Genomic DNA, 16,093 nt, shown 5'->3' with positions numbered 1-16,093 from the left:
ATCTATCACGTCGAAGGGGAAAGGGGACGCTCATGTACCTCTCGACTCACCCTCTCAACCCCTCTCCAACCTAGCTTTGTCTAACGCTCATGGTGTGTCACTCACTCACAAGCTTACCAAGAAGAACTCTCAACGCTAGTGTCACTCTAGGGGAAATGTTCATACAATCAAGCATTCAAGGTTGCAACTCACAACAAACATCAATTTATTGAAAGCATAATAAAGAGATTCAATGAAACAAACACATCCTAGGGTTTACAAATACCCAAGTACCCACTAGAGGTTTTGCTCTCCATGGAGCTAAGTACAATCAAAGAAATAGAATGTAAAAGCAATGAATCCATAGAGAAACCCTCTCGATAGTCATATCGATGGTCTTGTGGAAAGTCCTCTACTCGTTGTCCAAGGATTCCCTTGTCCGGTATAGGATACGCCTCGACAGAAGCTCCCCTACCAACCTTCTTCCTAAGGAATGATGATGTTGGAGCCGTAGAACCTTTCCAAAACCTTAGCCAATACCTCTGAAAAAACTAGCCGAAATGCTCTCTCAAGTTGGGGAAAGGATGGAGAAAAGAATACTGAAATCGGAGCTGAATCGGCTTTAAATAGGCCTGGAATCGGGTGACCACACAGGCCTATGGAATTTTCACACACCCTTGTGGAATTTCCACACGGCCGTGTATAATTTCCACACGTCCGTGTAGATTCTCTGAATTCCTGTTTTCTCAGCCGGCTGTGAACAGTACTGCTACAGTTATTTCAATCCAATGTTCCACTACAGTACCTGGCCTAAAATACTTCCCGAGTCCATACTTTCATTGAGGTGACGCAAACGGGCACACGTTCACATCGTGGATCGCTTTGCTTCTTTAATGACGGATAAGTTTATGTAGATCTTGTTCTATATGCATAAGTCGGAATACTTGAGTGTGACTGCCCTTGTGCCCCTCCAAATGGTTGTGCTAACTCAAATACGGGGAGGTTGGCACACACTCTAGCATCTCACACCCGACTCATATCTTTGCGTTTGAACTTTAGCAAGATTTCCTCTGAAATCGGTGCATTGTAATCCACATTGGCTTTTTCCTTCATAATTGATTTCACAACCCAACCTGCATAAAAGTAACATAAAATCACACATATTAGTGTAAAAACCTGAAAAAAGAAATGCTCAACATAAGTAAAGAACGCTTCGCATTCATATCGCACAAGCACTTATCATCATCCCTTAGCCCATTCACTCTACTAGGAACGCAAAAAACTCGATGAATTGGAGGTAGAATAACTCACAATGGAGGGGAAAGGAAACGGTCCGCTACCTCTCCACTCACCCTCTCAACCCTCTCTAATCTAGCTTTGTCTAACTCTCGTGGTGTATCACTCACTCACAAGGGTTACCAACAAGAACTCTCAACCCTAGTGTCACTCTAAGAGAGTATTCATACAATCAATGCATTCGAGTTTGGAACTCAATAAAGACATCAATTAATGAAAGCATGATAACAAGGTTTAATGAAACGAGTACATCCTAGGGTTCAAATCCAAGTACCCACTAGGGGCTTTAGCTCTCCATGGAGCTAATTACAATCAATGAAATCGAATGTAAAAGCAATGAATCTATAGAACACCCCCTCGATAGTGGTGACGATGGTCTTGTGGAGAGTCCTTTACTCATCCAAAGGTCCCTTTGTCCGGCCTATGATACACCTCGCCGGATAGGTGCCGAAGAAAGCTCTTCCACTAACCTTCTTCCAAACAGAGCGCAGCCCATAGAACCTCTCCCAATCCCTGTCTAGTAACTCTCAAAACCCTAGCCGCAGCCCTCTCTCAAGCCGGGGCTGAAATCAGCATTTAAAATGGCTGGAATCCAGAATCCACACACCCCTGTAAATATTTCACACAACCCATGTGGAATTAATGCACGGGCATGTGGAATTTCCACACGCCCGTGTGGCTTCTCTGGACAACTCCTTCTTCGGCCAGCTGTGAATAGTATCTACTACAGTATTTTGCTACATTGTTGCTGCTGTACTCTGCTACAGTACCAGCCTGAAACACTCTCGAAACCATGCTTTCATTGAGGTAATGTAAACGGGCACACGTTAACGTTGTAGATCACTTTGTTTCTTTAATGAACGGCCGCTTTGGTGGAGATCTTGTTACACATTCACAAGCTGGAATACTTAGAATGTAACTCCCTTTGTGCCCCTCCAAATCATTGTGCTATCTTCAATACAAGGAGGTTGGCACACATTCTAGCATCTTGAACCAGACTTATGTCTTTGTATTTGAAGCTTCTCAAGATTTCCTCCAAATGGTGCACTCACAATCTACATTGGCTTCTTTCTCTAAGATTCGGCTTCACAACTCTATATGCATGAAAGTAAGGTAAATACACACATATTAGTGTTAAAACCCGATAAAAGTAATGCTCATCATAAGGAAAGAACACTTTGCATTCTTATCACACAAGGACTTATTAGACAACAAACCCGAAATTGTGTAAGTGTGTGTGCAAACTTACTCAAGTCAACCCAAAATATACTACTCATAGTTCCAAGTATAAAGGACATATTTATCTACAAAAAGTAACACAAATTAAAAAGATGGTAGTAGCTTCACATATCCTCTAAGGTAGCCCTTTCCAAAGCGGCCGCTAGGGTGGCTTTCACACTTTCGAGGTGGTAGCTCTTTCTACTGGGGCGGTAGCTTTCACTCATCCTATGAGGTAGCTCTTTCTCTCATTAGGGCATAAATAGTATCTGACTTAGGACAGTAGCTTCATAGTAAATAGGTGGTAGGTCTTTCCACTGAACAAGCACAATTAAACAATGAAACTATTTTGTTTTTCCTATTTCCTTTTTCCATTTTTTTTCAATTAACAAAAGAAACAACTATAACTAGTCACTTTAACATCAAACTTGAGTTTCCGAAAGAGTTTGATGAGCGAGTAGTGCAACAAGTGTCAATCAGGCAAAAATTCAAAAAACTTCAAGCAAGAACTAGAGCATTAGAACATTCAATGTTAAAAAAAATCTCCTAAACTCAAGAATCCAATCATTGCAACTAAGGTGTACCGCCATTGGCTATATGAGCATGTATGTTAATCAAAACTAATATAAAAGACATGTGCATTATGAGACTCCCCCCCACACTTAAGTTGTACATTGTCCCCCATGTACACATGCAAGATAACTCATAATGTATATCAATCGAGAGTATATGTGAGAGAAGCAATCAAAGTAATACTCCCCTGACTCCTAGTGTTGCATTTGATGGAGCTAAATCCTTGGGAGTGATGTTCCGACGAGTTGTGAAGCATACACGACCAAGTCCAAAAGCACTTCGGTTGTGTCCATGACTAGTTCTCAATTACCATACTGACAAGACCATCTACATGCATACATGAGGGGGTTCAGTGAAGCTCAATAAACAAAAACAACTCGAGTATATAAAAGATAGAGAAATGAATACAACTCGAGATAACGAAATGAAAATAAAAGACATACTCAGAAGGAAAATCCTTTCTGAGTAGTGCTAGTCTAATCACAATACAAAATAAAGTAAAGTAACAAGAAAATAAAGAATACATCAAATATCCTTTTGGTCAGGTGTCGGCTCTGCTGCTGCTGCTACATAACAATCGAAAGATGCTGATGGATAGGGTGATGGTGAGGCTGGTGGGGCCGGAGGAATCCTTGGATGTAAAACATATGATGAGGCAACTTCTTGCACTAAAATATGCTGGAGAGTGTCGAAGACCGCCATAAACTCAGCATAATGTGCGGCCTGTGTCGCCCTAACCTCGGCGATCTTAGTCTATAGCACCCCCACCGCGCTCTCGAGCCTCTCAAAATGATTATAGGCTCGAGATGGGGAAAACATCTGTACTGGGGATGGCTTCTCTACTACAAGAGGTGCCTCGATCTCCATCACCATGGGCTAAGGCTCGGGGGCAAGCTTGGAACCCTCGGCCAGATCATCCTCCCCCTATTCTACCTCTGGGGCAGGAGTAATATGAGCATATACTCCTATTTAGACTTTGCGGACCATACCCATCAATCTCATCATCTCCAAACTCAGGGGGGTAGGTATACTCATCTTCTCGACCCCACGAATCGCATCTAGAAGACCCATACCCATAACTAGTCTCGTAATGTAGCTGCCCGAAAAAATCGCTCCTAATCTAGCATACTGCCCCTGATGTCGTATATACTCTATGACAATGTGCCCTAGATGAATCGGTGTGCTTTGGACCATCGAATATATGTACAATAGCTCCTGCCGGCTCAAAACGCTAGTGCTATCACCACAGCCATTCACCGTACTACTCAGAATAACGTGCACATATCGATAAGCACGTTAAGAAAGGCATGTGGCATTGGAGACCTTTGGCTCATATTGGCCTTGACCACATAATGCTCTGTACTCTCTCTGCGCGGTCAATGCACAAGGATAATCTGTAGGTAACTGATGCACGATCAGCAAGCACACGGAGTCATCAAGTAATACCTCTCGTGCGAGCACGAGAGGGTCATATTCCCTGGGCCCATGGATCTACCCTTACTTCCTCTACGTGTATTGTCTAGCCGAAAGATTTGAAGGGGTTCTCTAATCTATTAATTAAAATGAAAGAACTACAAGTGGAGTCTAAAACAAGGCAAGGGTATAAAATCAAGGGAATGAAATGGTCATTGATGCGGATTCCCTAAGGGCTACTGAAATATAAAGGATGCTAAGAATGTCATGCAATTGAAGGTTTGGACCTAGAGATTTCCTAAATTAGATCAACCCGATGATCACGGCAATTGACCCCTAATCCAGTATAAGTATTGATACAGAATTTCTTCCAATCAAATCCTAATATGATTGCATTAACAAGGGAGAAATCTCTAATTAGAGCCGGAATACAACTTGGTCTAGCCCTAAAGTTGGAGGGGTACAAAATACCTGATGGTCACTGCGTATTCGTACATGAATCCTTTCCAAACTTGGTGTGTCTAGTATAAGGGCGATGGTCACACTACCAAGTACAACCTAGGAGTTGGTTTACAGAGTTCTCATGTAAGCAACCCATCATATGCACCAAGAATGAATCACAAACACACAACAATTGCAATAAACAAAATTAGATCATCCAAATACACAAGTTCACCCCAAGGTTCACCGGCATCTGGTGACCTTGGGGTCTACTTGTCCATGCGAATAAATACAAATAATAGGTCCATCAAAAAAACTACAAATGACATAAGAAACTCCTTCAAACAATAGAAGTGAGATAACAAGCCAAATTAGGTGGAAAGCTTCCACGGACGCTGGGATCGGGGTGGCTTCCCTTATCATCTACAAGCTCCCAAAGAAGAGATCGATGAAGATCTAGCCAAACCAAGCTTCTCCCTTTGATTCCCCTTGTCCAAAATGTGTGATCTTACCTCCCCTGAACTGGTAGAAGTCAGCTCCAACTCCGCAAAAAGCTCTCTCCAAAAAGGTCTCCCTTTTTGCCATAGAAATTCAGTCCAATATATACCCCGTCAGGTCTATACGGGCTCCATGCGGGCGCATGGAGGCCGTGAAGCTCACTGCCATTTTGCCCAGAAAAGGTGTCAGTGCTACAGTACTCATCTACAGTGTTTTGTTACCTTTGTTTCTCTGCTGATGTTTTCCTACATTCTTTGAGAGTTGTGAATTTCCAGCAAACCTCACGAGCACTCATGCGGGCGCATGGACCACGTGAAGCTCACAACCGAATGCCTGACAGCATGAATAGTGACTCCACTATAGTGCTTACTACAGTGTTGAAACCCCAAAAATGGCATTTTTGGTGTCGAATTTGTCCAATTTGCATTTTTGAGCTTCGTTCAAATCTTTTAGGATCTGCAACATCGAAATAAACAATTTAGACTTAAACGGGCATCAATTCATTAAAATATACACAAATAATACAAGATTAATACATATAAAATATGTACATATAGGTGTTTATCAATAACTGAGCATACTCCTCAGTGTCTGTAAATACCTCCTTGTACAAGCCAACCGAGGCTGAAATCTGAGAAATGCTCATGCTATGGTGATGTCTAAATGCCCTAAACTGAATGGCATCTAAGCTGTAGAATCTCTCATAAGATCTATCAAACTCAAATGATGATAAGACCTCAAGAGTAAGTACACGAATGGCTTGCTCCTTAATCAATAGTAGCTGCCTCTGACAAGTTCCCCTTGCGTATATCCCGCAGTACACGGGTTTGTCAAAGTCATAATCCTGGATGAGCGTGTATCGAATCCACAGGGAGTAGGGAATAAAAACATTTAATCCGCTTCTTAGCTATGTGAATGATCATTAGTGATAAGTGTGACAATGATTCAATTCTCAAAAGTAAAAACAACAAGTAAGAGAGCACGAGTAAAGGAGGAGGTAAGGCAATCGATAAAGATGGGGTACTCGGATAATGCTCCGCCTAGGACAATCGTTTCAAGTGCAAGAATCCTCTATTATGATTCCTAATCAATGCAATGGCGAGTTGTGGAAATCCTTAAATACATAGTCCCAAATCTAAGGTCAACTATACCTAACTCTATATATGTCGCAGAGGAGAGATTAGATAACCTCTCAACCTCGCACTCGAATAGAGTTCCAATGAGCTCTAGGGATTCCAACTGATAAATCTCTTCCTAATTATAGACCTAACCCTTTGGTCCAGGTGGATGGTCCCTAACCACGATTAAGCCCTAGATACTAAGATCAGCTCAACGCTTCAATCCGTTGCACGCGCGAATAAGTCCCAACGGAGTGTCATCCCTTAGACCATTCACTCTATTATGGCTGAAAAGAACTCGAGGAATGAAGGTAGAATCTATCACGTCGGAGGGGAAAGGGGATGCTTCTGTACCTCTAGATTCACCCTCTTAACCCTCTCCAACCTATCTTTGTCTAACGCTAATGGTGTGTCACTCACTCACAAGGTACCAACAAGAACTCTCAACCCTAGTATCACTCTAGGGGAAATGTTCATACAATCAAGCATTCAAGGTTGGAACTCACAACAAACATCAATTAATTGAAAGCATAATAAAAAGATTCAATTAAACAAATACATCCTAGGGTTCACAAATATTGAAGTACCCACTAGGGGTTTAGCTCTCCATGGATCTAACTACAAACAAAGAAATAGAATGTAAAAGCAATGAATCCATAGAGAAAACCACTCGATAGTCGTGTCGATGGTCTTGTGGAAAGTTCTCTACTCGTCGTCTAAGGATTCCCTTGTTCGGTATAGGATACGCCTCGACGGAAGCTCCCCTACCAACCTTCTTCCGAAGGAATGACGATGTTGGAGCCATAGAACCTCTCTGAAACTCTAGCCAATACCTCTCAAAACCCTAGCTGAAACCCTCTCTCAAGTTGGGGAAAAGATGGAGAAAAGAATGCTGAAATCGGCTTTAATAGGGTTAGAATCGGGCATCCACAGGGTCCTATAGATTTTTCACACGCCCATGTGGAATTTCCACACGGGCGTGGGTATTTTCGCACGCCCATTTGGAATCTCTGGAATTGTGATTTTCAGCCGGCTATGAACAGTGTTGTTACAGTACTTTTGCTACAGTGCCCTCCTACAGTACCTGGCCTAAAATACTTCCCGAGTCCATACTTTATTGAGGTGACGCAAACGGGCACACGTTCACGTCGTGGATCGCTTTGCTTCTTTAATTACGGATAAGTTTATGTAGATCTTGTTCTATGTGCATAAGTCGGAATGCTTGAGTGTGACTGCCCTCGTGCTCCTCCAAATGGTTGTGCTAACTCAAATCCGAGGAGGTTGGCACACACTCATATTTTTGCATTTGAACCTTAGCAAGATTTCCTCCAAAATCAGTGCATTGTGATCCACATTGTTTTCTTTCCTTTATACTCGCCCTCACAACCTTGCCTGCACGAAAGTAACATAAAAACTCACAAATTAGTATAAAAACCCGAGAAAAGTAATGCTCAACATAAGGAAAGAATGCTTCGCATTCATATCACACAAGCACTTATCAACCTCCAACCACCGACTGAAACGAGGTCCTCAACCTCATCTGCTAACTCATCCCCCTGCTGTCTATTCCGTATTATACAAATGTGTAAGAGACGAGATTGTCCAGATCTCAACCTCGATAACTGTTCAAAACGCACTTGATGCTCGGGAATAGAAAATCTTATGCTTCTGGGCTCAGGGGATGACTCATGCGGCCGCTTATCAGCTTGCTTGTTTGACTAATATGCCATAACTGCAAAATTTGAAGGAAAACTGATCAAACAGCTCATAAAGTACTACAACAGAAATCCGCACGATCGTGTGGAATTTCCACACGCCGGTGTGGATCCACGGGGCGTGACATACGCACGGCCACGCCTCACAAAGCCAAAAATACATCGTTTTATCGATTCTAACTTCATTCTAAGCATGCATAACCCTTCTAATTGGGGAAACAAAGCAACATTAACCAGTTTCATCAATTAAAATCAATAATTGTTGAAGAAAAGTAGGAAATAGGGCTTACCAATGAGTTGAACTGTAAAACTTTGAATCGGCCGGAAAACTTAGTGAAAATCCCTCTAAAATGGCGGTACGAGGTCGGGAAAGAGTGCAAATGTACTCTTAGACGAATTGGGAGTGTGAGAATGGAAAGAAATGACCAGAGTTTAAAAGGAACTTGTGCCTCTTGACGTTCTGTAAAACTGCACGGGCGTGTGGAAATTACCCACCCCCATTCTTCTGACCCACAGGGGCAAACACATGCCCCTGTGAGTTCTATGCCCAACAGGGAAAACTCTCAAAGTGTTTCTCACGCCCCTGCGGAAATTACACATGGCCTTGGATTGTTACTGCAGCGTTCACGAGGACGGGGCCTTGACGCCCTGTATCTTCTCTGGATGGAGAAGAAACTATCTACAAAGATCCACACAGGCGTACGGAAATTACTCATGCCCGTGTGTTTATGGAAGAGTCATCCACAGGGGCGAGTCCATGCCCATGTGTTTTCTCGGGATAAATTCGTAAGTCTCTGTAGGAAAATGCATTCTTGTACGAAAATTCCACACGGGCGTGGACCGTCACAAGGTTGTTCACAAAGGCGAGTCCACGCCCCTGTGCCCTCTTTAGATGAGCTCTGAACGGAAATGCACGCCCGTGTTGAAATTCCACACGGGCGTGTGTTTTCTCTGGACACATCGAAAACACTGCAGGCTCTGCAGAAAATTCCTGAACATATAAATAAACTCAAAGCCTACCTTACAAAGCAACTTTACCCAGAGAAAACACTAAAAATAAGCTCAAATAACCAAAATTCTCCGGCAAAACACAATAAAGCATATGATGACATCAAAAATCCACAAGAAAAATCATAGCAAAAACCCTAAACAATCAAGACACCCACACTCATGCTTATTCATGCAAACTCTAATCTAAGAACTAGGAAAACAGTAAAAACTTGGGTTGCCTACCAAGAAGCACTTCTTTAACGTCACTAAGCTTGACGTACCTTGTCTTACCTCACGGGGGCTCATGGATTAAAGTTGCCCTCTTACCCATAACTTGAAAGTATGATGAGCAAAGCCTCTTGAAGGTAAAGGGGAAGTTATCGGCCTAGCAAAGGTTCATCCAACTTGTTCGGTTCACGCACATTCCGAACAGCCTTGGTGTGTTTCCTGTGGCGTCTCCTCACCCGCTTCATCTTCCACAACACCTTCTTCATGATTCCCGGAGTAGAAGGTACTTCTTCCTTTAGACCAAGCATTATCACTTTTTTGTTCTCCACTTCTTTCTCTAGCAACCCCTCGTATGGGTCACGATTGAACATTTCCTGCATATATTTATCAATTATCTCATCAATAGTGTCAAGAAAGTAAAGAGTATCATCAAAGTCAAGAGAATGTCGTATGGCTTCGGTGAGGCGGTATGTGAGCTTATCATCTCCAACCCTCAGTGTCAAATCCCCGCTGTCCATGTCGATCAATGCCTTCGAAGTGCGCAAGAATGGCCTCCCAAGTATCAAAGGAACATCTACATCCTCATCAACATCCAACACCACGAAATCTATATAAAATATATACTTGTCAACTTTGACAAGCACATATTCAATGATACCCCTCGGATGTTTCACTGTTAATTCCGCCAATTACAATGTCATCCGAGTGGGCCTAGGCTCTCCTAAGCCTAACTTCTGAAAGAATGAATATGGCATGACGTTGATACTGACTCCTGAGTCGACCAATGCCATTTCTTCACCCAAGTTGCCAATGTTACACGGATTGATGAAGCTTACTGGGTGTTTCTTCTAGTTCGGCATATTCTTTTGCAAGACCACCGAGCAAGATGCATCTAGAATCACGGAGGTACTCTCCTCCAATTTACTTTTGTTGTTCAAGAAATCTTTCAAGAACTTGGCATACCTCAGCATTTGGGATAATGCCTCAACAAAGGAAATGTTTATATGTAGCTCCCTATACAAACCCAGAAACTTCTTGTATTGCTCATCCATTTGGTCTTTCTTCAATCTTGAGGAATAAGGGATTCTTGGCTTGTAAGGTGGGGGTGCCACCTGCTTCTCCTTGGTTGCTCCCTTCTCAACCTTTATGACCTCCGGTGCTTCAACATTGGTCTTCTCACTTTGAAGCCTACCTTCAACCTCACGAACACTTCTCATAGTGATCACCTTCACATGCTCTCGTGGATTGGTCTCGATATTTGACACGTCCGTATATGCGTGTAAACCGCAAGTGCACGGGTGTTGAAGTAATAATCCCAGATGAGTGGGTATAGTATCCACAGAGAGTAGAGAATAAAGACACTTAAGTTGTTTCTTAACTAATGTGGAAGATGAATAGTGATAAGTGTGACAAAATATGAAATAATGAAAATAAAAGCAACAAGATAGAGAGCACAAGTAAAGGAGAAGGTAAGGCAATCGATAAAGATGGGGTACCCGGATATTGATCCACCTAGGACAATCGTTTCAAGTACAAGAACCCTCTATTACATTTCCTAATTGATGTAACAATGAGTCGAGGAAATCCTTAATTACATGATCCCAAATCTATGGTCAACCCTGCCTAACTCTATACATGTCCCGGAGGAGAGATTGAATAACCTCTCAACCTCGGACTCGCATAGAATTACAATGAGCTCCAGGGATTCCAAGTGATAAACCCTATTCCTATGTATAGACCTAACCCCTTGGTCCAGGTGAAAGATCCCTAGCCACAATTAAGCCCTAGGTGCAAAAATCACTTCAGCACTTCACTCCGTTGCACTCGCAAAGAAATGTTGAGGTAGGATAGATCACACCAGAGAGGAAATGGGACGCTCTGCTACCTCTGCACTCACCCTCTCAACCCTCTCCAATCTAGCTTTGTCTAACTCTCATAGTGTGTCACTCACTCACAAGAGTTACCAACAAGAACTCTCAACCCTAGTGTCACTCTAGGGGAGTATTCATACAATCAAGACTCTAAGATTGGAACTCACAATAAACATCAATTAATTGAAAGCATAATAAAGAGATTCAATGAAACGAATACATCCTAGGGTTCACAAATACCCAAGTACCCACTAGGGGTTTAGCTCTCCATGGAGCTAGATACAATCAATGAAATCGAATGTAAAAACAAAGCATCCATAGAAAACCCCCTCATTAGTCGTGGCGATGGTCTTCTAGAGAGTCCTCTACTCATTGTAATTGTCCCTTTGTGCGGCCTAGGATACACCTCGCCGGATCGTTGCCGATGAAAGCTCTCCCACTAACCTTCTTCCAAACGGCGCACGATGTTTGAGCCATAGAACCTCTCCAAAGCCCTAGACAATACTTCTCAAAACCCTAGCGGCTGTCTTCTCTCAAGTTGGGGAAAAGATGGAGAAAAGAATGCTGAAATCAGGGCTGAAATCAGCTTTTAAATGGCTGGAATCGGGCATCCACACGCCCAGGTGGGCGCCCTTGTGGATTTTTCACACGGGCATGTGGAATTTCCACACGCCCGTATGGATTCTCTATTTTCCAGTTTTCTCTGCCGACTGTAAACAGTACTACTGCAGTATTTTTGCTACAGTGCTTTCTACACTACCTGCCTGAAATACTCCCGAATCCATACTTTCACCGAGGTAACGCAAACGGGCACACATTTGCATCATGGATCACCTTGCTTCTTTAATAACGGACATATTGGTGGAGATCTTGTTCTATATGCACAAGTTGAAATGGTTGAATGTGACTGCCCTTGTGCCCCTCCAAATAGTTGTGCTAACTCGAGTATGAGAAGGTTGGCACACATTCTTGCATCCGGAACCCGACCTATGTCTCCGCGTTTGAACCTTAGCAAGATTTCCTCCTAATTAGTGCATTAGGACCCACATTGGCTTCTTTCTCTCATAATCGGCCTCACAATCCAACCTGCATGAAAGTAACGTAAATACACCCATATTAGCATTAAAACCCGAGAAAAGTAATGCTCAATACAAGGAAAGAACACTTCATATTCTTATCGCACGAGCACTTATCAAACTTCCCCACACTTAATCTTTTCTTTGTCCTTAAGCAAAGATTAAAACATTATAGGCATAGATGAAGGAAACATTGGAATTGCTTGGCCTTAGGTTCACCAAAACATACAAAGAGAGCATTCTACAAGTAAGGAAAATTTCAACACTAAATACGAAAAATCAATGCTCTAGTTAAAAACTTGAATCAAAAAGGGCAACAAACCCGAAATCGTTTAAGTGCGTGAGCTCAATCAAAACAACCCATAGTATACTCCTCAAAGTTCTAAGCACAACAGACTTATTGATCTACACAAAGTAACAAAAATATTTCAAAGGTGGTAGTAGCTTCACACATCCTCTAAGGTAGCCCTTTCCAAAGCAACCGCTAAGGTGGCTTTCACACTTTCAAGGTGGTAGCTCTTTCTACCGGAGTGGTAGCTTTCACCCATCCTATGAGATAGCTCATTCTCTCATTAGGGCATAACTAGTATCCGACTTATGAGAGTAGCTTCATACTTCATAGGTGGTAGCTCTTTCCACCCAACAAGCACAAAAAAGAAATAAAATTATTTTGATCCCCCTTTTATTTTTGAATTAACAAAAGAAACAACTATACTTAGTCCCTTTAACATCATACTTGAGTTTCTAAAAGGGCTTCAAGAGTGATAAGTACAACAAGTGTTAATCGGCCAAAAATTCCTATAAATTCAAGCAAAAACTAGAGCATGAGGATATTCAATCTTAAAACTTCTGGTAAACTCACAAATGTAGTCATTGCAATTGAAGTGAACCGCCATTAGTTATGTGAGCATGTATATCAATCAAAATAGTATAAAAGATGTGTGCACTATGAAACTCCCCACCACCCCCCACCCCCCCACACACACACACACTTAAGTTGTACATTGTCGTCAATGTACTCATGTAAGCTCACTCATAATGTATATCAATTAAATTCAAATATGGGATAAGCAATCAAAACAATACTCCCCTAACTCCTAGTGTTGCATTTGATGGAGCAAAGTCCTTGGGAGTGTTGTTCCAACGAGTTGTGAAGCTCACACGGGCAAGTGCCGAAACACCTTGCCCATGCCAATGACAGAGTTCTTATTTCCCATGATGACAAAACCGTCTGCACGCATACACGAGGGAGTTTAGTGAAGCCCAATAAAAATAAAACAACTCGAGTATATAAAAGATGAAGTAATGAATACAACATGAGACAGCAAAATAAAAGTTAAACTTAGAAGGGGAGTCCTTTATGAGAATACAAGTCCCAAATATAAGTGCAAAAGTAAAGAAATGAAACAAAAAACAAATCAAGTATCAGTTTCGTGCTCTGGCTCCTCTGCTGCTGCTGCTGGTGATGAAGTACATAGTGGGTCAACCGGTGCTGGAATAAGGGATGGAGGTGCTAGACATGCCTTGGGAGTTCTCAGCCATAGGACAAATGACGGGGCGACGTCTCGCTCTAAAATCTGCTGTAACATGTCAAAACGTGCCATAAACTTTGTATGCTGTGTGGGCTGCGCAGCCTGAATCTCAGCAGTCTCTGTCCGAAGCACCCCCCATAGCACTCTCGAGCCTCTCAAAGCAATCATGGGCTCGAGATGGTCAAAACATGTGTACCTAGGGTGGATCCTCTGCCATCGGAGATGCCTCAGTCTTCATCAGTGCTGGCTGAGGCCCGGGGGTAGGCTCGGAAGCTTATGCATCATCATTCTCCTCCTCGGCTATCTCCAGAACTGGTAGCACCAGAGCACAAACCCCCGTCTGAACCCTACGAACCATGCCCATCAATCTCATCATCTCCGGGGCTCGAGGGAGCACGGGTATACTCGTCTTCTCAGCCCCATGAATCATGCCCAAGAGACCCATACCCAGAGATAATCTCATAATGTATGGATCCGAGAAGATAGCTCCCAATATGGCATACTGGCCTTGATGTCGAATGTACATAGCGACGATGTGCCCTAGATGGATCGGTATGCGCTGCATCATCGAATACAAGTGCAGAAGGTCCTACCGGCTCAGAACGCTAGTGCTATCACCACGGCCATTCATCGCCTTGCTCATGATGGCATGTAGATATCGATACATAGGTCGGGAAAGACATATGGCCTTGGACACCCCCGGCTCATACTGGCCCTGACCACATAATGCTCTGTAAGATCTCTGTGGGGTCAAGGCTCCAAGATAATCTGTAAGTAACTGAGAATACTCCTTATTTTCTGTAAATGCCTCCTCGTACAAGCTGAGCAGAACTGAGAACTTAGTGATACTCAGACTATAGTGATGTCCAAGTGCTCTGAACTGAACGACGTCGATGCTATCAAATCTCACATAGGATCTGTCGAACTCTAATGACGACAAGACCTCCAATGTAAGCTCATGGATGGCTGGCTCTCTAATCGACAATAACTGCTTCCAACCATCCACCGAAACAAGATCCTCAACCTCATCTTCCAACTCATCTCCATGCTGCAAGTCTCTCAGTATACTCGTGTCCAAGAATCGAGTCTGTCCGAACTGAAGTCTCGACAAATGCTCAAACGGAGCCTGGTGCTCGGGGATGGTGAATCTCTTGCTCTCGGACTCAGGAGACGACTCTCACGGTCACTTATCATCTGTCTTCTTTAACCTGGCTGCCATAATCTACAAAATTAAAAAAACATCGATCAAACAAGTTAATTAAGGAATGCTGCAGAAATCCACACGGTCGTGTGGAATTTCCACACGCTCGTGTGGATCCACGGGGCATGAATAACGCATGGCTGTACCTCAAAAATCTACAAATGTGCCATTACATCATTGCTAACTTCACGCTAAATGTATACAATCATTCTAATTATAGAAACAAAGCATTATTAACTGATTTCATCGATGTAGGTCATGAATTTGTGAAGGAACTCAAATATAGGGCTTACCGACGAGTTGAGATGAGAGAACTTAGAATCTGCCAGAAAAACAAACAAAATTCTTCAAAATCGGTGATACAATGACAGGAAATAATATAAGAGTGCTCTCAGATGAATAAAGGTTATGAGGGTAAAGAGAAACAATAATCCATACAAAAAAAAGACTCGGGCCTCTTGGCGTTCTATACAACCGCACGGGGGTGCGGAAATTACCCACGCCCGTGCGCCTCCACAGGAAAGCTTCACAGGTGTTCCACGCCCCTGTGCACTCTCGGGAAAACACTTATTGCCTCTAATCACAAATACACGGGCGTGTGGGAAATACCCATGCCTGTGCGCCCAATCCACAGGGGCTGCCACACGTCCCTGTGGCTTCTCTATCCACCTGAAAAAAATCGATAAATGTTTCACACGCCCGTGTGGAAATTCTGGACGGGCGTGGGAATTCACAAGCCTAACTCACAGGGGCAGCCACATGCGCCTGTGTCTTCTCAGGATGGAGAGAGCTTATTTGCAGAGATCCGCACAGGCCTGTGGAAATTACCCACGCCTGTGCGTATTTCACAAGTTCGCCCACAGGGGCGAGTCCACACCCCTTTGTGCTCTCGAGATAGTTTGCCAAGTCTCTGAAGGAAATCACATGCCCGTGCGAAAATTACC

The sequence above is a fragment of the Dioscorea cayenensis genome, chromosome 1 (genome assembly GCF_009730915.1).
Source record: "Dioscorea cayenensis subsp. rotundata cultivar TDr96_F1 chromosome 1, TDr96_F1_v2_PseudoChromosome.rev07_lg8_w22 25.fasta, whole genome shotgun sequence".
In the NCBI taxonomy this organism is placed as follows: Eukaryota; Viridiplantae; Streptophyta; class Magnoliopsida; order Dioscoreales; family Dioscoreaceae; genus Dioscorea; species Dioscorea cayenensis.
The sequence above is the reverse complement of the archived record's forward strand: the minus strand, read 5'-3'. Positions refer to the sequence as shown.